Here is a 27,990-nt window from a genome sequence, read left to right as displayed (position 1 = left end):
GAAAACAATTTAATTGCAATATTGTATTGTAAAAGTTTAATGTTTGTTATTCAATTTTCTTTTAAGGACATCTGAAACCAACATGAAAGTATGTGTATATGAACGAAATTACATCGCTTTATTTCTAGAATAGTGTTGGTCTTGAATTGGAACATCTCTATTTTCTTTTTTTTTCTTTCGGAAAAACACTAAAAATTTGCAATTATTTTATATCGAAATAGAAAAATACCGAATTACGAGCAAAACTCAAAATAGAAGTTCCTGATAAAATGTCAAAATCAAAAGCTAAAATACAGCAAACAAATGGATAACAAATGTCATATTCTTGACTTGGAATATGGTTTTTCTTTCACTTGTATAACATTCTCATAAAATTCTATTATATTGACAGACATGTGTGAACAAAACAATCAGACATAGTAGTTAAATAAATTTCAAAAATCCGGGTACAGCTGTCAACATTGCGTTATACTCTTAAAACAAACAAACAAATATGTCAACAAAGAAAATCAAAAAGTCATATAGACAAAACAAATTAGATAAAACGAAACAATAACAATTTATCCATTAACTCATTATGGCCTCATTAGTTCAAAAGTTAATTCTTCTTTTTTCTCAAATGTAATTTCTAGATAGATTTAACTTGCTTTTGATTTAAGTTTATTTCATAGTATTTCTAGCCAAGAATATATCTACAAAAATCATTTTTCAAAAACACTATATAACTGCACTAGTAGCTTATTGAAACAACCTTTGAACCATAATATCCAATACCTATGATACCAAAAGCCAATAATACTTTAGATAAGTTTGGTTTGCTTGTATAAAATCATCATGTACAGTTTCTATAAAACTTCGATTTATCAGAAACAATTAATCAGACCTGATGCTTCAGCTGAACTGTGCGCACGGTTGTTAATTATTGTGAAAATCTTTCTCTTTATTGATGCTAATATGAAATCTGACTAAACTCATTAATGTGTGGTTAACTGAATCTATTGTGGCTGTATGCCGGTCAGACTGCTCTTATATTAGAATTCTACAAAAAGCTGAAGTAATAGTTTGGATGTCAATGTTAAATTTTCTTATTCAGGTAAATTTTAATTTATAAATTTAAAATATCTAAATGTGATACTGATGAAATAAGGTGTGCACTTTTTAGCACGTGTTTGAATTTAAAAAAGGTCTTGTGTTGTTTTACTCTTGCGTAAATTCATCAGCCTTTTAAACCAGATATACCAGTAGTACAATAAAAAAGGAAAATAAAAAAAACCCACGAAAATACTGAACCCCGAGGAAAATTTAAACCGGAAAGTCCCTAATTTTAAAAATGGCAAAATCAAATGATAGAACACTTCAAACGAATGGACAACAACTGTCATACTCCAGACTTCGTACAGGCATTTTATACCATTTTTAAATGTTCATTTCAATTGATCACACTATTCTTAGTTATTGTATCAAAACATAAATGTAATACAACCAATACGATCATCAAAATATGAATACCAGTAAAGGTATCACTTTAACAATGTGTCAAACGAGAAACAAATAAGATAGCTGCATATCTTTGAAGTGTTGTTAAAACTATTTTTTCGCGTTAAATCCAGGAAATAGTTTAGCTACCAACAAATGATAAATAAAAAACTGAACAATGTATGTTATGTCAAGGTGTTTTATGTTGAATTAATAATTAGATTGAAATCCATCAGGTACAATTATGACTTAAGACTTTAGGATATACGCCCAAGATATAATATAGTTTAACGAACTTGCTCATTCTGTGTTGATTCAATAACTGCTGTATTGGTCCTGTTTGCCGTAGGGCCGAGGTCCGATACCGTTGACCGCGACCGGAAATCAATACAGAAGTTGTTACACATTTAGTAATAATCAAAACCGTACATATGGCTGTTCAGTATGACAGGAAGTAACTATAGCTGGTCCGTATGGAAACACTTTTCCGATTTTCTACCGTACCAACCGTAGTACGAACTGGGAGCCGTCATTGATCTTTTGAAATTAATTCATATATATCCTTAATGTCAATGTATTTTTTATGAAACATTATAAAAAGTATTTGGATGATTTTAAGCTACAACTTGGTATAATTTTTATGTAGATATGTTACCTATTCATAACAAACGATATTGTGTGTACTCGATTATGCTTTCAACAAAACCGTTGGTAGTAACCGTTGCAACGAACGGTTTGTAACTAAGATTTATTTTCCCTGAAATTCCACTGGCAAAAACAAGCTATATATATAGCACATTCATAATTTATCTTAATTTTGACTGTTTTATGAATATAACAGTATAAAATGGAAAAGTTGGCATATTTTAGGGGTAGGTTTTAAGAAAAGATAATAGAAAAAGAGCTTTTTTAACATTCAAAATTGACCCCATTCAAAATGTAAAATGTTAAAGTTAAATACAAAAACTGTTTCGCGATCGAGGTCGCTGAAATGTTTTTAGAAAGTGTATGCAAGGTACTGCACAGTGAATAAATATAAACACGACGGAACAGCTTTGACGAAGTAACTTATTAAATTACCAGGAGGATTTCTTTCCATTTTGATATAATTTCAAATTGTAGGTTATTTCAGTTGTTCAAATTCATTATCTTTGGTACCATTCTTATAATTTTCTGCAAGTTGAAAAAATCATCATTCAGACGTAGTACGAATAAAGTATCAATTAAAAGATACACACATAAAATATTCAAAGAAAACAAGTGTCAGTACAATTTATTTTTAGTCATGATAACAGTGGCGGATCCAGAATTTTAATAAGTTGGGGAGCACTGACTGCCTAAAAGGGGACCCGCTCCAGTCATGCTTCCCTATATTATTAAACATTTTTTTTTCAAGAAAAGGGGGCGGACCCCCTTCCCCCTGCCCCATTAAATGAATTCGCCTTTGTTTAATTATATGACAACTATTTTAGTCAATGAAATTAGACGATTCAAGAAATGTGTTTTTTTTTATTGGCAACCGAATAGTAAATACTGATTTTTCAATATTTTTCATTTTACTTTCTAGAATCGTTTCTAGAAAAAAAAGAATATCGAAGAATTCCCTTTTCTCACTCAAAATGAAATCTCAGCTCCCACATCCTCTCAAACAAACAAAAATGTGTAATGATCGAAATAAATAATTTAAATAATAAAAACTAAATTCAAAATCATGCAACAACTAATTAAGATACGAAAACTACGCAATTTTGACACGTTAAGGTTCATGTGGACCCTATGGCTAAAATGGCCGGATTTTCACCTCAAAATTTTCTCTGAGTACAGACAAACCTGTGCATCTGGAAAAGTTTTAAGGCATAGCATGCCCTAGATAAATATAATTCAAATGCATTGTATGATTTAGAAAATTCATAACTTAACTGGATTTTGCCGTACACTTTTTTTCGTCTCTGCAGAAGATGATAAAATTAACAATCAGTTGAGTTTACTTTGATATGGTCCACTCAGGTACACAGTTTAAATAACCAATTATTGTCAGTTATCTATTGTCCATCTAATGTCCATGTCAATTAAAAATGCTCACTTTAATTTTTACCTGTGTGGAAGTTCTCAAACCTGTTTCCCAACTTAGTTTATTTTGGCACCTTCTGGAGGAATGAAAAAAAGTGCACAGCAAAATCCTGGTAAGTTTTTATTTTTCTAAAACATAAAACATACTTGAAAGTCATTTATCTAGGGCATGCTATGCCTGAATTTATTTACAGATGCGCAGGTTTGTCTGTACTCAGAGTAAATTTTGAGGTGAAAATACGGCCATTTTAGCCATAGGGTCCACATGAACCTTAACAAATATAACCAACACCAGTATCGTGTGTTTTAGAAAGTAGTTTATAGTTATTATTTTAATTATAATTCATTTGTCTGTATGAAAACAATCTTTTTTCTATAAAATAAACCCGAACCAAAACAAAATACCTATAACAAGAAACACAAATCTATATCTAGAATCTAAAGGTCGTGTCAATTTCAACCCAGTTCGTTTAAGGTCTGTTTGATTCATCCACTTGTGCATAACAAAGTTATTCCATAATCAAATACAAAGTGTTAATTCTAGAAACGTTAAAATCGCTATCAAATAAATCGTTAATCTAGTTTTTTGGTGATACGCAAATCATTTCTTTAAATTTCATCGTGATTAATAAGATAATTTCATGCGTTAAATGATATCTCAAAAAACAGCACCAACGGTTGTGTTACGTACCAACCGTACCTGATACGTAGCAACTCGGGAAACCTCTATTAACCGGGCCAAACGGCCATATTTAACGTATGGTTAATATGAGTCGACCTTATGAATTCCTTATCAGCCGAGCTGATTTTAGCATATAAGGGCCAATTCAAACCCATTATTAATTTTATACTGCAACTAGTTTATTTCCTAAACATAGTAACACAGCTATATTTTGTGCAATGCTAATTCCATGTAACACTTTATCTACGATCTGGGGTTCAGTAAGGGATGACAATTAATTTGAAATTTGTATTACAATTAAATAGCTATCAATGTATAATTTTTAGTTAAAGAATAAAAACAATATTTTAGGTCAATGTCATAAAATAAAAACTCTTTTGTTTGCGGAACAAAACTGGGGAAGGGCTCGGTAAAACCTCGACCTTTCCCAGTTTCCCAGCCTCATACAATTTTTTTTTATTTTACTGACTTTGACCTTATATTGTATAACACACACCAAATGACAGACTGTACGAGACCCTCATGGATAGATAAGTTCGTTAAACATCTCCCATTGCACATGTACTATGTGATTTTGCCTTGCATGCATTGGTTTTCGCCAATGTCAATGTGAATTCCATTTATCACAAGGGCTCTTGAAATGAAATATCATCAATTTGAATTTGAGGTATTGCTTCATACGTTCAGATTAGGAACAATAGTATACTTGTGTTCAAAAGTCATAACTAGATTGAGAAAAAAACAAATCCAGGTCACAAACCAAAACCAGGGGAAAACAGAAAAGATACGTTCAGATTATAAGAAAATGTTTCATTCCTGTTTAAATCGGTATAATTATGATTTACATCAATGAATATTTTTATGCTTTAGAACTTTGGTTTCGTTAAAAGCTATTTAATAGCTGGTTACTTATCATGTATTTAGTAATTAGAATAAGATATTCGTCTACTTAGTCAGTGGGATATGTTTCATCATAAAGTAAACTGCTTTCGCAAAAATAAGTCAAATTTAAACTCACACTAATAAGTTTGTCGTTCTACTGATCTATTATTTATGCCAGATTTCCGTTTATGCTCCACAAAGTGTCATACTATTCAAGTTATGAGGGCCAATTTAGATTCACATGAAACGCGCAGATGCAAAAATCAAAAGGCAAAATGGACAAAACATAGAGGCTAAATAACCGAATCAGATATCAAACGAATGAAAAACAAAACAAGAAACAAAAACCAGAATAATAAAAAAAATAAATACAATGCATTTGCATAATAAACTGTCAAATACCACGGATGCTCTGACATTAAAATTTGTTTTAAACTCAAAACTATTTCACTGATAGGTGATCATTTGTATATGTCGGAGTAAATTTTCATCCATATATTGATATGACATGAAAGAAGTGATTAATGCAATTATCATTGAGATAGAGAGTTGCTGATAACAAGGAAGCTACCAAACCAAGGGTTTGCAATGTGGAAGTGGATGTTATTGCATACTCCCATCCACTTTTCGTTGATGTGATAGCAAACTTTTCACCAAATGTGTACTTACATGAGCAACTTAACGGGTGACTCATGTTGAACAGGGTCTGCCTGCCCTGTGGAGCACCAGTTTTACCACACCAGCTTTTGGTGACGTTCGACTATCTCAGTCTTTAGTTTTAAATTGCTTTGTTTAAAGATTGCTATATGTCTTTATATATATATGTCGTTTTTCGTTTTTTGAATTGGCGTTTTTAGTTTCTCTTTTACTTTTGAGTTTGAATATCTCTAATATTATAATGCGAGGTACACGTTTCAGTACATCCTTTGATAGGCTTATCTTGAAATTACTATTATTTGTTTCAAATTTTATTTTTATCATTTAGGGCTCAGTGTTAAAATCAATCTCATACCATATATCATTATGTTTTTTAACTATTTAAGTTTATTCATTTTTCTGCTGTACATTCGTGCATTTAATCAAATTTTTATATGAAAACGATTTATTATTTAATAAACCAAATAAAAATACAAAATTAATATTGAAGAAATGTTTGTATCCAGTGCTTTAGGTGAATGCGTGCCGTTATAGTCCTTTCTAATAATGATTAATCAACAATCTTTAAACCTATTTGAATGGTGAATTTCTTATCAGCACGACCAATATTAGAAAAAAAGCAAGTTCAGCAAAAAAGATATTTTGTATAAAATGTAAAATGTATGAAGATGGTAATAGTATTTCTAAAACTAGGGAGAAAACACGCCTCAAGCAAGCACAAAAAAAAACCAATTGGAAAATCAAATGAAGAATATAGTCTAAACGGCTATGCTCTAATAAACCTAACAGTCAAAACCAATGAATGTCAATTGAATCGTTCTATATAGGTCGGACTCTACATTATCGAAAGTTACGACATAGAATCCGTCATGTCATTAAAACATTTGTGTCATACTTCTGTATTAGATAAATACTTTTTATATTTTAAAGTGTTAAAAAAAGCTAAAATAAGATAACATAATTACTTCTTTAACAACGTAGGTCATATGTATCATGTATCATTTCAAATCTTATGAAAACAGACGTATTTATACAATACTTTTAATCTAAAGGTCATACATCGGTTATCGGTTAATCTTCAGAAATTGTAAAAACTACTAATAAGGAATACTTAAGATTGTAGCTGTAAATAAACACGCCGTTAATCGCATGTTTCAATTACTACATACACATCTAGGAGTTTATGAAAGTTCAGCTCTAAATAAGTCAGCGAAACAACAAAAAAATAGATTTTAAGACAATGTTGAGCCGCGTGGAAAACTGAGATGAGGGCTTTACACTAGGTATGAGTGATAATAGTTTTTTTGTAATTTATTTTCATTTAGAATTGCTGTAAAATATCCAACTAGGATTTTGTGGTGGTGACGACTTTGTTTTTATGACAAAAATGTTTAGAAAACAAAGTTTAAAAAACAACAGTGTTTAAAATCTTTCATCAGATGATCCTGAAGTTTTAGGCAAAAATCCGCCCTTACCGGACATACTCCTTTTACCTGACCTTAAAAACGCTTAACTTATAGAGATGTATAGACCAGACAACACACGATCCTAAACTGTCAAAGACAACACATAATCAACATGTGGTGTTTTATTATATACTGAGGTGTACTAAAATTGAACTTTGGTGGTCATTTTTTACGTTCAGTGTTCCTCTTGTTCCTTGTTGTTTGCTTATAGTTGATGTGTTTTCATTGGTTTTTAGTTTGTAACCGGATTTGTTTTCTCCCAATCAATTTATGAGTTTTAAATACCTTTTCTATTTATTCTACAATGACTTTTGGCATCAATTAAGTATTCAATAAAACTGTTTTGTGTTGAATTTCAAAACGATATTTGATTGATTTGTATTACAGATAAAAACTATTCCATCCGTTTACTGTTACATAACATATTGCTATTAATTGTAAAAGGAGTAAGTTATTCTTATGATTTATTTTATTTCTGGACAAACCAAGTTTGTTGTTCACTTGAATAAATAATTAAATGTCAGTTATTTCAAAATATATTATCACTATATCTTTTTGATGTGTATTTGATTGTCGCACAAAAATAATTTTGAATATCTTTTACAAAAACATGAAAGAATTTCCAGTTTTATTTCTTCATTTGAGAAGTGTTCGATGGAATGAAAAGGGGATGAAATTGAAATAAATGACAAATATAAACTGTTTGATTTTAAGTTAGCGTACAATTATTGAAAAGTAGAAATTTGAGTGTATGTGCTAAATTTGGCATTATTGGTGCTTATAATGGACTACAGATTTTGAAGACATGACAGAAAGTCAGACAAAAAAAAATAACATGCCAAAATAGGTAACATATTGGTACCATAAACTATACATTAGTAAGTAGCAGTAGTTGACTATACATTAGTAAGTAGCAGTAGTTTACCTATACATTAGTAAGTAGCAGTAGTTGACTATACATTAGTAAGTAACAGTAGTTTACTATACATTAGTAAGTAACAGTAGTTTACTATACATTAGTAAGTAACAGTAGTTTACATTAGTAAGTAACAGTAGTTTACTATACATTAGTAAGTAACAGTAGTTTACCATACATTAGTAAGTAACAGTAGTTTACTATACATTAGTAAGTAACAGTAGTTTACCATACATTAGTAAGTAACAGTAGTTTACTATACATTAGTAAGTAACAGTAGTTTACTATACATTAGTAAGTAGCAGTAGTTGACTATACATTAGTAAGTAACAGTAGTTGACTATACATTAGTAAGTAACAGTAGTTGACTATACATTAGTAAGTAACAGTAGTTTACTATATATTAGTAAGTAACAGTAGTTTACTATACATTAGTAAGTAACAGTAGTTGACTATACATTAGTAAGTAACAGTAGTTGACTATACATTAGTAAGTAACAGTAGTTGACTATACATTAGTAAGTAACAGTAGTTGACTATACATTAGTAAGTAACAGTAGTTGACTATACATTAGTAAGTAACAGTAGTTGACTATACATTAGTAAGTAACAGTAGTTTACTATACATTAGTAAGTAACAGTAGTTGACTATATATTAGTAAGTAACAGTAGTTGACTATACATTAGTAAGTAACAGTAGTTGACTATACATTAGTAAGTAACAGTAGTTGACCATACATTAGTAAGTAACAGTAGTTGACTATACATTAGTAAGTAACAGTAGTTTACTATACATTAGTAAGTAGCAGTAGTTTACCTATACATTAGTAAGTAACAGTAGTTTACCATACATTAGTAAGTAGCAGTAGTTGACTATACATTAGTAAGTAACAGTAGTTTACTATACATTAGTAAGTAACAGTAGTTGACTATACATTAGTAAGTAACAGTAGTTGACTATACATTAGTAAGTAACAGTAGTTGACTATACATTAGTAAGTAACAGTAGTTGACTATACATTAGTAAGTAACAGTAGTTGACTATACATTAGTAAGTAACAGTAGTTGACTATACATTAGTAAGTAACAGTAGTTTACTATACATTAGTAAGTAGTTGACTATACATTAGTAAGTAACAGTAGTTGACTATACATTAGTAAGTAACAGTAGTTTACTATACATTAGTAAGTAGTTGACTATACATTAGTAAGTAACAGTAGTTTACTATACATTAGTAAGTAGTTGACTATACATTAGTAAGTAACAGTAGTTTACCTATGTTCAAATCTCACAAACTCATTCAGAGCATACAAATGTAGGTGCAAAACATAACCTGACCGGTCCATCGTGTCGGTCATCATGTCATGACAGTGACTCTAAAAACATAGAATTATATTCATAACAGAGTAAGCATGACCATTTCTTAGCTCGCTCGGGTTATCAATTGACTGGACCAGATTGGGTGAACGTTCTTCTGTAACGCCCACTTTCCATATTGTACGTGTTATAGACATTTAAACTGTGGGATCGCAAAATGTTCTTCACGCTTAAATCAAGTAATACGAATAACTAGCAGCGGACTTAACCTTCTTATGTTGATTTAAATGTTAAATATTAAAACTTTCTTTGTTTTCATCTCGTGCATCTGCATGTACTTTACTCTTTTATTCTACTGAAATTCCCACTATAAGGCCTCGCACATACTGAGTGAGCGTAAAATCACTGATGTCAATAGCCGATGACAAACAAGTTAAAGGTAAATTATTCAATATTATTAACAACATAAGTATTGTGGTTGTCCACACTGTTATGAAAGTTATGTTCAGTAGTTCTCTTTGTGTTAGGGGAACTCTTGTTACGAATTATCTGCAATACACTTTCTTGCTGTAATGTAATATATTCTATTAGACGAAGGGTCACAGAAATCGTTTATTACCGAGGATGTAGCACTGAATTTACATCTAAAACCCTGTGTAGAAACTATAGTCAGTCTTGCTGCCTTTGGAGATACGAATCATAATGTAAGAAACCTAGAAAAAGCTGTTGTTCCTTTGGAGACAGTACACGGAGGTAAATTAGCAATGGAAGTACTCATAGTACCAACAATCGCCGCACCGATATCAAATCGTACCCATTACGAAGCATTAAAACTGTCATATCTCCAAGGTATAGAATTAGCCCATCCTATAAGTAAGAATGAACATTTTGAAATAGCTATGTTGATTGGAGCAGATTACTACTGGGACATCGTCGAAAACGATATACTACGAGGAATTGGTCATACCGCAGTTAATTCAAAACTGGGATATTTATTGTCTGGATCAATGCCAACGATAAAAGACACAACCGTACCAGCCGCTACATTGAATGTTTTGGTACAACACAAGAAGGAAGAAGCAGATCTGGAGTTATTTAGCAAATTGGAATTTGCAAGAGTAACGCGTGATGAATCTATAAAAAGGACAAACACTACTACAAGACATACGAGTCAACACTATCACATCGCGACAACCACTATATCACAACATTACCATGTAAAGAGAATTTGCCTGAGCTACCGATGAACTTTAACTTAACCGAGAACAGAACGTCGAGAATTATCAGTAGACTGAACAGGGAACCAGAAATACACAAATCATACAGTAGCCGATCACGGAAAAAACGGATTTACTAATCGTCCGATTGATCAAGTATACTCATTGACTTGAAGTTTCTATGTATATAAACTTAAAAGAAGTGTTACGAATTAGCCGCAATACAGACACTTACTTGTTGTTAACGTAACATATTGTAAAGTCACATGTTTATTACGTCTTTGTATACACGTCTTCAGGCAGCATAGTTAACAGTCAAAATATAACTATAAACGTCATTATTCATTTACACAACAAGCGAAGTACTGACACAACTTCAAAACAACACTCCTGTGTATGAAATTCAATATGTACCTTGTAAACATGAACATGCGAAACGTTACAATTAAGATATGTGAACGCAATAAGATGGGAGATTAAAGATATTACTAAAATTAAATGACTATGATAAAATAAAGACGAAAAACACGTGTTGTCTGAACCCTTTCGACGAGTAACCTCAATATGAGCCATCAAAAAATGAAAACAGCAACAATTACGTATATTTCTTATGTAGAAGAGGGGCGAAAGATAACAGCAGGGACATTCAAACTCACAAGTCCAGCATAAGATCTGATAAGCTTTTCGCAGTAAATAAAACATACTAGTATACACTGATTACAATTACCTATCCAACAAGCGTTTAAGCATGCGGCATACCAAGAGTATTTCAACACTCTTGACAACAAGGTCGGAGAATGGTCAATTCGGTGGTAAGGGTTTTAATCGGATTTGTTTTTACAATAAAGTGATAATAAATGAATTCATCTGAGTTTTTTTTTATGAATTGTGAAAGCTGTTATACTGCGTTCAATGTATAAATCTTAAATTTACTTACAATTATCTTGTCAAATGTCCATAATGACATAATTTAAAAAAAAGTATTTGTAAACCAAACGAGGATGTGTCCCATTCACAATAGGGCCTGTCTATATTAATGCTGGTCCGTAGTATTGTATAATTATTTCTTTTTATTTAAAATTATGCAATCAATCTATTTTACACTTTGTATATGCACCGAAGTTATTGGTAAGACATCTGCATCGGTCATTTTCTTTGTATTCATATCGTCAAAGTGGATATTGGTCTTATTAAAACAAGTTTATCAATATTTCATCCAATGAAAACCGATGGAGAATCACTATAGTCAGTAGCATTAATTAAAAGAGTTTATTTCAATTAAAACCTCAATTTAAATCGATGTAAAAAGGAATGCTCATAAGATGGTTTCCGATAGATAAATTATCAGGGATCGCGTGCTGTCATGTAATGAGGTATCAACCACAAATGAAATAAAACAAAATGTAATTGATTAATGTTTTCAGTAAAATAGCATACTTACTGCAATGTATACCTTTTAAATTTACACTTTTATCGTAGACAAGCTAGAATAGAAATTCATTTTATATTGGTATTTCGAGTTATTATGTATAAAGTCAGTTAAGCGACATACTTTTGGACAAGTAGTGTATAGGTGTATATTTACACACCCCTGTATTGTAAATCACTTACTACTCCTTAATAGTTCTGTATATGTGACGTAAAAATCAATCGAATTATGTACAACTTAAGATTAAACTGTCAGATGAGGCGTTTTTTTAATGTTTTTTTTATTTCAATTTTTGTTCATAGATTTTTAAAATTATCTTACGGGTTTCAATCTATAAAAATAGAACTAAACTTAAGAAATTACTTCTTATATAGTCGTCTCATTGACTCTTATAAGGACAAATACAAGAAATCTCATCTTAGATATCAGTCTCTTTACCATTAATAACACTAAACATAAGATATCACACCGTAGCTAACATTTCCTTTTATTCTTATTGCATTTAAACATGAAATATACATTTCTAATTGATTCATCGAGTTCACTCCTTTGCTTGATTGTTTCTAGAAAAGATAAATGTGCCTGTACCTTCTGACCTATAGAATGGAACGATGAGATCAGTATTAGGAAAAGAGTATACGCAAGGAAGTATTGAATGTTCTTATATAATTAGTGGCATGGCCATGATAAATGTTTGTAAAATAATTGATTTTCTTTGAGTTCTTCGTTCGGATAAAGGTTCAAAGCCGTTCAAGAATATAACATTTCACTTTTGCAATAAGTTTGTCTTATAACTACATTTGAAGCCTAAAGTTTATGTTTTTCTCACAGTTAAGGGTTGGTGACCAATAGTTCACAACCGCACTTAAACACTTAAACGAAGATTACATTGTCTAAAGTTAAATAAAAAAGATTTTTTTCTAACTTTAAAGAGTTTTTATTAATCGGAGTACACATAATGACCCTGAAATTAAAAAATATATTTTTAAATCGATTAATTAACTATCGTGGTATAAAATAAGATACATATGTCTATGAATCGAAACTTTATATGCCCTAGGATGATTTGAAACTGTTTTTGAATATTTAAGAAATATTACATTGTAATATTAAAAATACGAAGGTTAGTCCAAATTTGATTTGAATTCATTCAGAAAAAAGTTTGCTATTAACCTTAGAATTTTATTAATTTAATGGTTGGAAAGTTCCTATATTTAAATTCCAAAAGGTTTTTACAACTGGATTTTGATTTCAGAAATGACAAAAATTCAGATTGATCGGCACTATCTATCTCGTGTTTGAAGTTTAAATAAAGGCAACAGTTGTATACCGCTGTCAAATAGTCATAATTCGATTTAGCAAAAACAAATCCGGGTCACAAACTTAAACCAAGGGTAACACATCAACTATAGCAGGAAAACCACGAAACAACAAAAAAACTGAAATACAACAAAAGCAAACGCCAGCATTGTAAATAACAACTCACAGATTCCTGAATTGGTACAAGAGATTTTAAGAAAAAAAGAATTAAAGCTGTTTTTTTGGCTAACCAAACCTCCCGCTTACACGGCAATTTTAAAATGTGCCAAAGAGACAACAACCCGATCATAGAAAAAAAACACCAAAACACAACAGCAGAAGGTCACCAACAGGTCTTCAATGTAGCGAGAAATTCCCGCTTCCGAAGACGTCCTTCAGCTGGCCCCTAAACAAATATATACTAGTTCAGTGATAATGAACGCCATACTAATTTCCAAATTGTACACAAGAAACTAAAATTAAAATAATACAACACTAACAAATGCCAAAGGCTCCTGACTTGGGACAGGCGCAAAAATGCGGCGGGGTTAAACATGTTTGTGAGATCTCAACCCTCCCCCTATACCTCTAGCCAATGTAGAAAAGTAAACGCATAACAATACGCACATTAAAATTCAGTTCAAGAGAAGTCCGAGTCTGATGTCAGAAGATGTAACCAAAGAAAATAAACAAAATGACAATAATACATAAATAACAACAGACTACTAGCAGTTAACTGACATGCCAGCTCCAGACTTCCTTTAAACTGACTGAAAGATTATGATTTCATCATACGGACATCAGGCACAATCCTTCCCGTTAGGGGTTTAGTATAATACCATCATAACATATATGAGAAGAACATAACCCGTGTCATGCCAACAACTGGTTTTTGAATAAATGTGTTTAGTTCCGATGCAAAGACCTATAAGTTAATCAATATTAACGCCAAAATATGCACTCTTTAATGACCTGACAACAGTATCGTCACTATATCCATTCTTAATAAGTCTATTCAAAGGTTTTGTTAGTTTTTGAGGTGAATACTGACACCTTTGTGTTTATATTTCCATAAAAAATTGGATGTGGAATACCTGAATGTATAAGAAGTCTGCATGTTGCATATATTTACGAATGATTATATTTTGAAGGTTTACTTTGTAGTAGTTTTTAGAGTCTGGTTCTAGGACTATCGATAAAAGTTCAAAAGGAGGTTGCATTCTTAGGCTAACTGTTTTTGTGCAATTACTTTTTTGCAAAGCAGATAGTGTGCTTAAGTTATACTCTTTGAACGTTTACTACTCATTCAATTTTTTGTTGTTTAGGAATCTTACCCCTTGATTAAAATTTTGCCAGGTGCAGATCCGCTTCATGAGTTCTTGACTTTTAATTGTTCTCATCTTTATTCTGTGTCCTTATAGATAAGTGCGTCATTTTCAATCATTCCATGCATATCTCCTTTTCATCATTGTTTTTTTTTTGTATTCGGTTTAATCAATTGCCTCTTAAGTATCACCTTATTTTATGGTAAAAATTACACCATTTTTAAAATTAAAGGGTATTTTTCCAAGTATATGTCTTCGAAATACACGTTTCCAAGTTTTATGGTAATCTAAATTGACTGTTAACGAAACTTAAGATTTTTTTAAATACTAAGGCTTTTCTACCTCAGGAATAGATTACCTTAGCTGTATTTGGCACAACTTTTAGGAACTTTGGTCCTCAATGCTCTCCAACTTCGTACTTTGTTTGACCCTTTTAACTTTTTTGGATTCGAGACGAAACGCGCGTCTTGCGTAATTACAAAATTTAATCCTGGTTTCTATGATGAATTTATTCATAGGAAACAAATGTGAGGGTCAATATTATTTTACTCTTAAAGTTCGCAGTGCTTTCTGAATTAAAATATCAACAAATCTAGTTATCTCTTTGTAGTATACCAGTTAGTAGACAGGAATATTACAGTCAGTAAGTGTCCATTTTGTTCAATTTACTTTCAACTTTGTACATTATTTTTTGTTCTAAAACTTAAAATATCTACCTTCTGAAAACACTTAAGCACTAAATGATAAATTGTAATTCAAATTTATATGGTTATATTTTCTGCGTCACCCGGACCACATATAGCACATTTACAAAAGCAATTCATCATATGTTCAATTAAAATCAGTAAACTCGATTCAAAGTAATATGGTTAGGCAAATTGAATATCTTTCAACGCAAGTGATTTTAGATAAAGTAAAATCCAAAAAGAGAAACATAAAATATACTGTTTTTCATTTTATTAATGAGAAAGCCGATGACCTTTTAAATGTTAATTGACTGATTCGAAAATCCATAAATATATATTTGCAGATACATTCATATTGGTTGTTTTTGTTTAGTTTGTACAGTTGAAAGTGTTAAGGGCAAATCATGAAGTTAAATAATTTATAAAGTAGCTTACCAATAAGCAATAAAATGTATGATGCAGTGCTTTCTTCAGGTGACAGTGTGCTATAACGTGTGATTATGAAGATGATATATACATTTTCAAACGAGTAATTTGTAATATTGTGATAAGACTGTCGTTTTGAAGATGATGTATTAACATTTGAAAGTTAGCAAAATTAATATGCCAATACATTACTTGAATTGATTGAGCGAGTTATTTCTAAGACATTATGATAATTGTACCTATAAAAAAGAAATAGAGGGTGTGCTTAGGATGATGCCGTATTTACGTCCATTCGACAAATATTCTTATTCATATGCAATAATGATGATATTCTAAAGCCTATATAGCTAAGCCAGATTAACACGGGTAATAACATGTCGATAGGGGAAATTTTGGGACATCGAACCAAAACTTATAAGTTCATTTACCTTTCTGTAAAGTGAGATAAACCCCCAAAAATGGGCCAAGAAATAAAAAAAATACACAATAAAATCAAATTTGATGTTAAAACAAACTATCACATAGTTATAAAAGTGGGAGGTTTAGCCAGTTATAACACCACTTTGACCCATCTTGATTTATAAGGTTTTATTTTGTTGATTTTTATAGACTTCCCGTTTGTAAAAATATCCAGCAGTTCTGTTTTGTTTTTAATTTTTAGTATGGCACAACATTGCACTTTGTAACTTTCAATTACCGCAAGTATCTAGTACTAGTAACAAAATATGTTTTAAACAAAAGGTCATTCCAACAAGGGCAAACCCTATTTGATCAACAAATAAAAAATTCATTAAAGTGATTTTAGTGTATCACCCTTAATGTAAAAGAGTTATAAACAATTTTCAATCTGTTGTTAATCCATTAATGAACAAACTGAGCAAAGTCGTATAATTGTTGTACTCTTTGCTGACAAAAAGGGATTACTACTCAGTAAATGAAAATTTAGCTTTGATTGTTCAATTATTATTAGTTCTTTCTGTATATGATCTTTGTATTTACGTTTTAGAATTACTTTTTTAGTTTCATATGTTATCTGCAGTTATGTCTTAATCAGCTCAATCGTTTACAGCTAAACAATCAGTCCGAACAAATAGAGCAAAAAACAAAGAACTGCAAAGAAGAAATCTATCTTTTTCTTTGACAGAAAACTTTGTTTCAACTCTCTGATAAGAATAATGATGCAAGTTGAATAATTATGTAGGCAAACTCATCTTTCCGGATAATGAACGATTCAATTATTTCAACTTATTCGACATAAGAAGTTCTTTTATTCTTTACTGTAATGCGTTTCACGTCGTTTAAACTATTTACCAGTCAAAACGGTTCAATGTCAAATAGCTTTTATTGAAAAAGAGAAATCATCAATTAAGTGTTTATCTAAAGACATACGGTTGTCAATCAGAATCGTTTACGTTTGAACAAAATAAAGTCAATTAGTTTTGTTAAGTTGTACATTTTGTGTACATCATTAACATCCAAATAGAGCGTGCCGTTGACAGAAGATTATATTAATAGTATTCGGGGTTTTCATAATTTAAGCAAATGAGTCAAGCTATTTTCAGTCAGACTTATCTAATCAAACTGCAAGGAAGTGCATCTATCTGTGTTTTTAGTTCTTTTTTTGTAAAACGTCTCTTATTTACATTCATGTCACTTTCTTTTATTAAAATTTCGTCTTGATATCTTTACAATCATTATTGTTGAATCTTAATCACTAGCCCACGATTTGACAAATGTTTACGCCTGTCAGAATAATTTGTATCTTTGAATCAAACCATTAGTTTGTTTTCGAAATTTCATAATCACGCCAAACAAGGAATAGTTGTTTACTAACAGATAATGAATAAACAGAAGCCAAATAACGGTAGATTATAAGTATCGAGAACAACAGCAATTATCTAGTTTATAATATCGTTGATCTCGAGCACGTGAAGATTTACTTTATTATTCCATTATGACCTATGACCATCGATAAACAATAAACACACATGTTTACCCTTTTTTTTTTAAAAGAGTAATATTAATGTTTTTTTACAACAATATTTACTGAGATAGTTCGAATGTACACAAAATGCATTTCCCAATATTTCAAGTAATCGTTACAAGAAATCAGATGGTCTTCAAATTACAAATTTTCTGGTGAAGAGTTGTCTCACTGGCAATCATACCTCATCTTTTCATTTCTTTACTAGTAAATGGAACGATTAAAGTTCATGCTTACCATGTCTTCGACCAAACTTCTTGATATTTATTATAAACAGGTCATAAAATAACAACTGGACCTGAACACAGTCTATCTTGACCGCGGTAACGTAATTATAGTTAACGCGAAAATTGAAGTTAACTTACGAAATATGTGTACGCGCCGTTAACGTCCGTTTACTTTATGAAATGCTTGGTCTGTACCTAACTGTAGATTGTTTTGTGTTGTTTTTTGTTAACATTTACCGGATTATTTTTAGAAGGAAACCTTATAAATACTCATATAACGTTATTTTAAAAAGATCTTAATTTTATTGTAAGCTCATTTGTATACCTTTGTTTTACTCTACTATTTGAAATTTTATAGTTGGGTAATTACATCTAAATAAAAATAGCCTTACCCGTCGTTAGATACCCAGACGTTATTTATAGTTTTTATATTGTATATTCACAACTCCTATTGACTCAATTTTCACCTTTACATTTTGTATTAGACCATTGTATATTTTTGAAAACTACATATTGACTTCTAGATTATATTTGTTTATTGCGTTCTTTGGTTGCTGTTTCATTGACGTATGAAAATATTTCTTTCATTTACAGTATATTTAAAATTGGAATCTACATTTATAATTGATTCATCGATTTCATTCCTTTGCCTCAATGTTTTGAGAAAATTTGTATTTCCTGTACTTTTTAACTCACAGAACTGTAACAACAGGTCAATGTCATACCGATTTTAAAGTTTATAGATTATTTTGAAGGAGGTATTGGATGTTAAAGGTATGACCATCATAAATGATGCAAAAACATTGAACTTTTTTTCGAGTTCATTGTTCGGATAAAGATTCAAAGCCGTTCCAGAATATAACATTTCACGTTTGAAATTGTAATAAGGAGGTCCTATCATTAAAATTTACAGTATCAGGGCTACGATTCTTCAGATAGTTACATAATATATTAAGAAAAGTAGGACTGATTTTCAAAGTTATTTTTGAATATTATAAATGGTTGGTTTTGGGACTTTTTACCGGTTTGCGCTAATCTCTGTCTCTTATTTTTACCAGTTAGTAGTCAGTAAACCTTAGTAAATTTGTCTCCTTTCTTTTCCTATTATAGCTTAAAATCACCTTTGGTGTTTATATTGAAACTTTAAATATCTACCCTTTGAATACCATATAAATATTGAATCATTCTTTAATTTGACATTCTTGTGTTTTCTGCGTCATCCGGACCACTTAATGCATCTTCACAAAAGAAATTCATAATATTTGCAATTAAAATCAATTTATTAGATTCAAAGTAATATGTGTAGGAAAATAAAAACATTTCAACGCATGTAATTTTGGATAAACCAGAAACATAAAATATTTTTTTTCTTTCAATTACTATTCTTAGTAATGCGAACGCCGATGCACTTTTAACTGCTTATTGACTGCTCCGGGAAACCATAAAGATATATTTGCTGATACACTAGATTTGTTTTTCAATTTGGGAGCACATCTAAAACGGTAAAAGGTTAGAACATAAAGTTGAATCATTTATAAAGAAGTTATCCAATAAGCAATATTTTGTTTAATGTGGTGTTTTCTTCTGGTATCGATATGTTATGAACTGATGACATAAATGAAGAACTAAAATCTATGGTGGGTATTTGATCTATGTCAGATTTCAAATCTATGGCAAATATGACACCACAAACGCCATAAGTCAAATCATATTTTATGGCAGTTTTTTGTTTGCTCCAAATATGTGGCAGATCTCGAAATTGCGAAACGGTATGGGGAAAAAAGTAAACTATAGCGAGACAATACATAACGTCATATTACTCGGGATTTACAGAATTGTACAGACAAATACACACAGAAACACTATCCGTTTTTCCTCTTGATGCCCTACAGGAAATTGTGGCACTTTAACCAGAGGAATAATATATGCAGTAACAGATACATGGTATTTGTATGATTAAAAATCGTCTCTGCATCTTACCAATCATTATAGTCGAATCATATGACAATTGACTAGGGCATACTTAATTAAAAAAAATCATATGCAAGTAGTACTACTCACTCAGTACCAAATATTCTCTATGGTCCTATCTTTGATCACTTATTGTTATTAATTGCTCTCCTATTATCTGCTTCTTACCTTTGCTAGAAAATCGCAAAGTTTGAAGATTAATGTTATTCATGAAAAGGTAGTTCTTTCGCATAAAAGCATCACATTGTTTTAAGTTGTGCTTCATGTTCAGAGAGAGCCAATTGAAGCAATTTTAGGGTCAAAGGTAGAGATTTCTATTGATAAAAGGACTTTTTATAAGCTTTTTAAAGTTCAAAAAGCTTTTTGAATGAATTTAATTAAATTGATTATTTCGTGGCATTCAATCTCTATATCTTTGAATACGACAACCAATTGGCCTCCATTCTTTTCCAATGATTATTTTTAATTACCTTTGAGAACATTTTTCTTTTCTTTTAAAGACTTAAAATATCTTCCTTCTAAATACACAAGGGTAGTTATAGACTAAATTGTTCTTCAATTTTACGTCCGTGTATAATCTGCGACATCCGAACACCTTAATGATTTTTTTATAAGAGAAATATATCATAATTTCAATTAAAATCAATTAACTCGATTCAAATAATGTGTGTAGGCAAATAAAAACGTGTCAATGCAAGTGATTTAAAATTCTAAATCTGTAACATAACATAAAGTGTCTTTAATCCAATTAATGAAAACATCGTGCTCTTTTAAATGCTTAATGACTGATGCACGAAACTATTTAAATACATTTGCAGATTCAGTCATATTTGTTTATGTTTTGTTTTTGGTGCACAGTTAAAATTGTTAAATTGCAAAACATAAAAGTGAGATGTTTTATAAAATAGTTAACTATAAGCAATTTTATGTTTGATGCAGTGCTTTCATCGAGTGACGGTTTGTTACGAAGTGTGATTTATTGATGAAATATGTGATTTCCAACAAATATTTTGTCATATCTTGATAAGACTGTGGTTTTGAAGATGATGTATTAACGTTTAAAAGAAATTATCATGAATAATATGCCAATACATTACATGAGTTGATTGAGCGATATATTCTAAGACATTAAGATAAATGTACCAATAAAAAGAGGAAATAGATGGCGTGTTATTTGGAGAATGCCTCATTTACGTCCAATGACCTTAATTAGGATACTTTAAAGGCTGCATGGCTTCGCCAGATTATACCAGGTAATTTATGTCCCTTCCAAAAAAATCAAAAAATCAAATAAACAACCTTAGTCTATCCTTTACATGTATGTTACACAAATAGCATCATGTTCATAAAAGAATATAACACAAAGGAAAAAGGAAAAAAAAACACGTCGTATACTTACTGTTATACTAAAAGTTCCCGGTAATTTTCAAAATGAGATGAAAAATAACCCGAACTGAATGAACTCCAAACGAGTTCGAACAGGTGTGTTGACAGATATTTAATCATATTCTGCTAAACGTATATTACCCATTACAGGATTCCTTAGGGTCAAAGAAAAAGTTCCAAATGCATGAAAATCACAAGATCTTGAGCGGTGAAATGGCTGATGTACCTTAATAGGTTTTTGCAGGTGGAAATAACATTATTTAAATGTCACTAGTTCATAGTTTAAAAACTGAGATTTTTATAACAATCAACCAACATGTGTCATCATAATGCTATATTTAAACAAGCACTACACTTTTGATAGTAAAATCTCCATAACTAGTCTTTGAAAATACTGTGGATTCATTATTATTCGTTGGATACTACTTTTTGTGGATTTCGTTGATACAGGTGAATCACGAACTCAAATGTTCAACAAATTACAAATTTTCTATCTGATTGTATGCAGATTTCTCAAAACCACACAAATAAAAATCCAGGAAAATGCAAGTTTTTCTGAATCCACGAAAATTGGTACCAACGAAAATAAATAAAACCCACAGTAACTAGCATTGTATATTTATAACTAAGATACGTAAACTCTTTAGTTTCGGGCACTTGAATGAGAAGCTTTCAAAAGGTCAACGATATCATTAGATTTATCAAAGATCTGCCATTTATTCCCTTCAGTAGAGAAACGTTAGAATAAAACAAATCTTAGGAAACCCGGAAGTGTTTATTATAAGCAAAACCAAATTAACGTAATTGCTGGTAGAAAAGTATTTGTTTATAAAAAGAAATAACAGTATTGTAGATATATGAGAACACACATGAATATCGAGCCAGCTCAGAAATGTACTTTAACGCATTCACGATGAAAATCTAAATATTTATGAAAAGTTCGTTTAGAGGATTTATGTATATTTTGTTTCTAGAAATATATAAATTAAAGATGAGATTCACAGCATTCGTTGTAATTAATGGCTATATGGAAGAGGGACGAAAGATACCAGAGGGACAGTCAAACTCATAAATCGAAAATAAACTGACAACGCCATGGCTAAAAAGGAAAAAGTCTTTATTTATAGTCTAGTCAAAATAGGATTTGACCTCAAAAAAATTGCAACAGAATTTGTTTTTGTATTTTTCAATTCCAAATGGCTTTCTTAGTAACATACTAAAAGTCTACCAAGATATCTGAGAGGGAACATGGATTTTTTTGGGTGAAAAATAGCAAAATTTGTCAAAAAAAGCGAAAAACTGGGAAAAGCTTGTTAAACATTCATTTTTTTATGATAATCATGTCAAATCAAAAGTTTTACAACAGTTTATATAGTGTTTATGAAATGAAATTATAAGAAAATATTTTTTTTTGTATAAACATAAAATTTTAGGTGATAACATCCGATTTTTGTTGGAATTTGAGATTCACATAGCGTGAATTGATTACCAAAAACAGCAGGAAAAATATAAAGCATGGTAATAGAAGTTCATTTGATTTTTCAATAAAGACAAAAATCTTTATTCAAATAATTCCAAAACTTACACCAATTCCTTATTATGTAAATGATGATTTTGGGTAAAATATCGCAAAATCAATCAAAAATCGTAAAAAACACCAATTTGGAGTTTAAACTGCTTACAGTCACTCCAAAATAGAAAAATGGAAATCTTGATATAATAATAATCAAATCAAACAAAACTCATTGTAAAACAAATAGTAAAATAACTGATTTTAGGTGAAAAAAGCTAAATTTGTCTAAAATCGTCAAAAACAGGAAAAAAATACTATTCATATTTTTCAGAAATCATTTTTTCGACTGACTCATGGTTTGGTGTCACTATTATGTTTACAGTTTCATCTAATAATGTTAGAAGCTTATCAGGTGTGTGGAATTTCCATCAAAATTGGATAAAGTTTTCCATGTTTGATTTCCCAACCATAGTCTGAAGAATGTATGTCAACTTCTTCTGATAGTACACTCGAAGACTATGAAATTGCCCTAAATCTGATGTTGGTGATAAACTTTTCACCTGAACCCATGTGTTTCCAGTTATTACTATGGATTTTAATTTTCTCCAGAGAAGAATGTCGAGTCCTTCCAGAGGAAGTCCTCCATATAAACATGTTAGTGCTTCTTCTCCTGCTTTTATGGTATCTTCTTTATTGAAGCCTTATTCATGAAAACTTGGATCTTGATAAATTTGGTTAAGTTTTTTTTAATGGAAGTCCTTTGCCTATTTCAAAAAGTCTAAATGATGAGTCACAGCCTGTTATAAAATGCAAAAAAAAGAGCAACAAATTACAAACATCCTCCCAAACAAATCCTTTAGACTGATCTATGTTCCATATTTTCATTTTTTCAGATTTAAAAATAACTATTTGCACTGTTTATTAACATGATGAAAAAGTAATACTAATAGATCGGTGTCTACACCATTTACAATGACTTCTAAAGACAACGCACACTCCGAAGCTGTTTGCACAAAAAGAAGATCTGCATACTAGTAACCAGTCGCATTCTTACATTTAATTTTATTATCCTTAAGCGTGTCACAAAGCAAGTTAATAAGAGTTTATTTGTATTGATTGTTTGACATGATAAGTTCCTTTTTAATAATGGATAATAGATTTTGTTCTTCATCAATACTACATACATGTACTTAGGAGAACAGACCGTTTTTGGAGTGGTCTTTCTACAGATATGACTATAGAACAGATCTTGATGAGAAGTGTAAAATCTTATGGTCTAACCAGGGCAGAGGAATGGGTGAATCCAAACGAGCACAATGAATACTATCTATGCCAGCTTGTGTAGACTAAAACAGTACCATGCAAGATCTCACTGGTGTTGCATACTGGACTAGTGATCAGCACAAAGAAGCTAACCGTGCAAGGAAAGAACGAGACAGGGTAGACACTCTTGCAATTTTTGAGTACCTTAGTGAAAGAAATCATTTTACTAATTATGTTTCACTTAGAAATATTGAAACATGTGTTATGGCAGAGCCTGATGTTAACGTTGAATAAGCAGAATCGATGAAATGCGAAAAATTAGTGAGTTAAAGCTTCAAGAAGTTAAACCAATCAACAACATTGGCAGCCAAAGCTAAGTCAAAGTCAGATTCAGACAGGGGTCGAATTTAAGCTATTTCCTGTACTGGCCAGCTGGAACAGTGGACTGAAAATCTACTGGTCCGGCTCCAAATCTACTGGTCCTGCACAAATGAAATTCATTTGACAAACACTAATATAAATGAGAGATGTTTGCGTTTATTTTCATGACTTTCCCTTCCTTTGTTTCCTCTCCTTAATTCTTGTACAACTACAAGTACAGAATCTAACTTAAAATTTCAAGATCTCGTTACAAAATAACATTTCTTATCTAGATCTGTCACTGCAAATTGTTCACATGATATACATAATACAATCCATTACATTGCAATCAACTATATAATTAAACCATTCACGTTTTTTACCTATGATTTTTGGTATTTACATTTCTTTTTGTCAATTTCATAAACTTTATTCAGATCTTCCATTTGAATGTCACTTATATTTTTATTTTTTGTCCGTCGATTTGACTCATTTGAAAATTTTTCACATTATGCGTTGTTGTGAAGGACGCTCAACCTCGAAATTAATAAAAACTTAATCAATTGTAAGTACCTGTACCGTGTAATTGTTTTATCGTCAAAATTTCTACTGGTCCACCGGACCACCAGGTGACAAAATATACTGGTCCGACTCAAATTCTACTGGTCCCGAACCACCGGGCTTGCGCTAATTTCGACCCCTGGATTCAGACTTTCTAAAAACATATATAAATAGATGGTAAGGGTCTTCAGTATGTCCTTGGTGGTGGATGACTATTGCAACGACTTCCTTGGACACATGGTATATCATTAGGAGTCATTACACAGATGTATGTCGATTGTGTAATCAGAAAGTACATAGACCCTGTTATTGTTTTTGACAGTTATCAAGAACTTCCTTCAATTAAAGATATATTTGTGTAGAACAAAAGGACTCATTTTGCAGAACATCAATTTCAACTCATCTATGACTTGCAAAACTTAAACAGAACTTTTCATGTCAAACAGTTTAAACAAACCATATTTTCAAATATCTATCTTATTAACGTGCTTTGAGACAAACTACATGATGATAACATTAAATGTAATAATGTGACTGATGATAAATATCTTCTTATTGTGCAAACAGCTTTGGATTGTGCTTTGTCTTTAGTAGTCATAGTAAATGGTGAAAATACGGAACTATTAGTGTTACTTTTTCATCATGTTAATACACAGTGCAAACAGGTAATTTTTAAATCTGATAAAATGGCAATGAAAAAAAAAATGAAAAAAATAGGATTTCTTTGGATTTCTTTGGGAGGATGTTTGTAATTTGTTCTTTTTTGCATTCTACAACAGGTTGTAACTCAGCATCTATCCTTTTTTGGATAGGCAAAGGACTTCCATTAAAAAAAACTTACCCAAAAATAAATCCTACAGACCATGCAGACTATGGTTAGGAAATTTCACGTGGAAAATTTTTATGGAACTTCCTTCTGCACCTGATAAAAGTTTTACCACTATAAGATGCAACTGTAAGCAAAACTGCAACACCAAATGCTGTGTATGTAGACAAAATGGTCTTCATAAGTGTTCTGTAGGATGCAGTGAATGTTGTGGTTTGAGTTGTTCTAATTTTGTTCCCATTGCTGAATCTGACTTTACTGATGAAAAGATATTTGTTGTATACAGAAAACTATGGAATAATCTTTTTAAAAATGTTTCCATGTATCTTGTCATTTACTTTTAAATCATTATCTGTTTTGGTCAACATGGTCAATGAGACGTTTTACCTCTCAATATGCATGGTCAACAAATCTTTGATTTTTCGCTTAAGGAAGTTCGCTGCTCAGTTTCAAAATAGCTTTCCATAACATTATTATATATTGCCTTGATAGGGGATTAATTGAGGAATCAAAATAGCAAATAAATATAGGGGTCAGTGTGCTTGTTTTCAAGATATTAGGCATTAGAAATTTGGCAGGAAAATGTTCTCTCTAGATTTGTCATAGCTTTATCATTGACCAGTTAAAGTTCTCAAAAACTATTAAAAATAAATAAGATTTTGTAAGACCTTCACAAATGGTTTATAATAATACATGTGAATGATTTATGAAAGAAAAAGGGGGGTCTATGGGCAAATTTTTTTGAGGCATTCAAAATGGATAAAACCAGCGGATTTCGAAATCTGACAAAAATTCCAAAGCATGACAAGTAAACATCCTTAACATCTCTTGCTGGTTAAGTTAGTATGAATTTAAGCATTGCACTTTTTTCATATAAAGGATATAAATTAATTTTCACGAACATCTTAATTGATTTCTGAAAAACTATGATTTTATCAGGGTTTTTTTCCAGTTTTTGACAATTTTGGGCCAAAAGCTTTTTTTACCCAAAATCAATTATTTTTAAATTTGTTTAACTATTACTTTTGTTTGATCTGATTACTATTCTATTAAGATTTGCATTTTGCTATTTTTGGAGTAATTTAAAAACAGTTAAAATTCCAAATTGGTGTTTTTCCAGTTTTTGATGATTTTTTTGATGATTTTGCTATATTCTCCCCAAAATCACTATTTACAAAATTAAGAATTGCTGTAAAGTTTTGGAATTATTAGAATAAAGGTTTTTTGTCTTTTTTGAACTATCAAATGAATCTCTATTACTATATTTATATTTTTTCCTGTCCTGTTTGTAATCAATTCACGCTTTGTAAATCTCAAATTCCAACAAAAATCGGATGTTTTCACCTAAAATTTCATGTTTATATAAAAAAAAACTATTTTTTTATTATTACATTTTATAAACACTGTATAAACTGCTGTAAAACTTTTTATTTCAAATTATTATCATCAAAAATGGATGCTTAACAAGCTTTTCCCAGTTTTTCACGATTTTTGTCAAATTTTGCTATATTTCACCCAAAAAATCCATGTTCCCACTCATATTTCTTGGTAGACTTTTAGTATGTTACAAAGAAAGCCTTTTAGAATTGAAAAATACCAAAAATAATTCTGTTGCATTTTTTTTAGGTTGGCCACATTTTTCATCTATTTTGACTAGACTATTAGTTGTGCTCAATTATCAATATTTTTAACCAAGCTGCTCTGCATTAGGCGCGACATTTAATTTGCAAGTTGTGTATCATTCATTGAGGATATATAAGTTAATCAAATACAATTAACAATACGGTAAAACATTTCTCCTTAAAACACTTTAAACCTTTTTACGGGATAACTGCGGAAACCATGACCGATTGAGACAATCTAAATAATGGGATTTGCTTGGAGTTATACTTTAATAATTTATTTCATTTAGGTTGAAAAGAAGATTTAATAGGTTCAAAACAGATCATCATAATGACAAATAACCTTAATGATTTGCATGTCCTAACAGGGGGCAATGTTCTCTACTCATGGCTCGTATATTTGATATATTACCCATTAGTTGATATTG

General features: G+C 30.8%; 1 protein-coding gene across 2 annotated transcripts in view; it reads left to right on the top strand.

Moving 5' to 3' along the window:
* Positions 1-845: 845 nt before the first annotated feature.
* The window catches only part of LOC139499100 (sex peptide receptor-like), a 58,013-nt gene continuing 30,868 nt past the window's right edge, over positions 846-27,990 (top strand). For both annotated transcript variants that reach the window (XM_071287796.1, XM_071287791.1), the window contains exon 1: positions 846-1,093. The gene's annotated coding sequence lies outside the window, so the exon portion shown is untranslated. The remainder of the gene's footprint in view (positions 1,094-27,990) is intronic.

Source organism: Mytilus edulis, chromosome 1 (genome assembly GCF_963676685.1).
Source record: "Mytilus edulis chromosome 1, xbMytEdul2.2, whole genome shotgun sequence".
In the NCBI taxonomy this organism is placed as follows: Eukaryota; Metazoa; Mollusca; class Bivalvia; order Mytilida; family Mytilidae; genus Mytilus; species Mytilus edulis.
The sequence above is the reverse complement of the archived record's forward strand: the minus strand, read 5'-3'. Positions and strand labels throughout refer to the sequence as shown.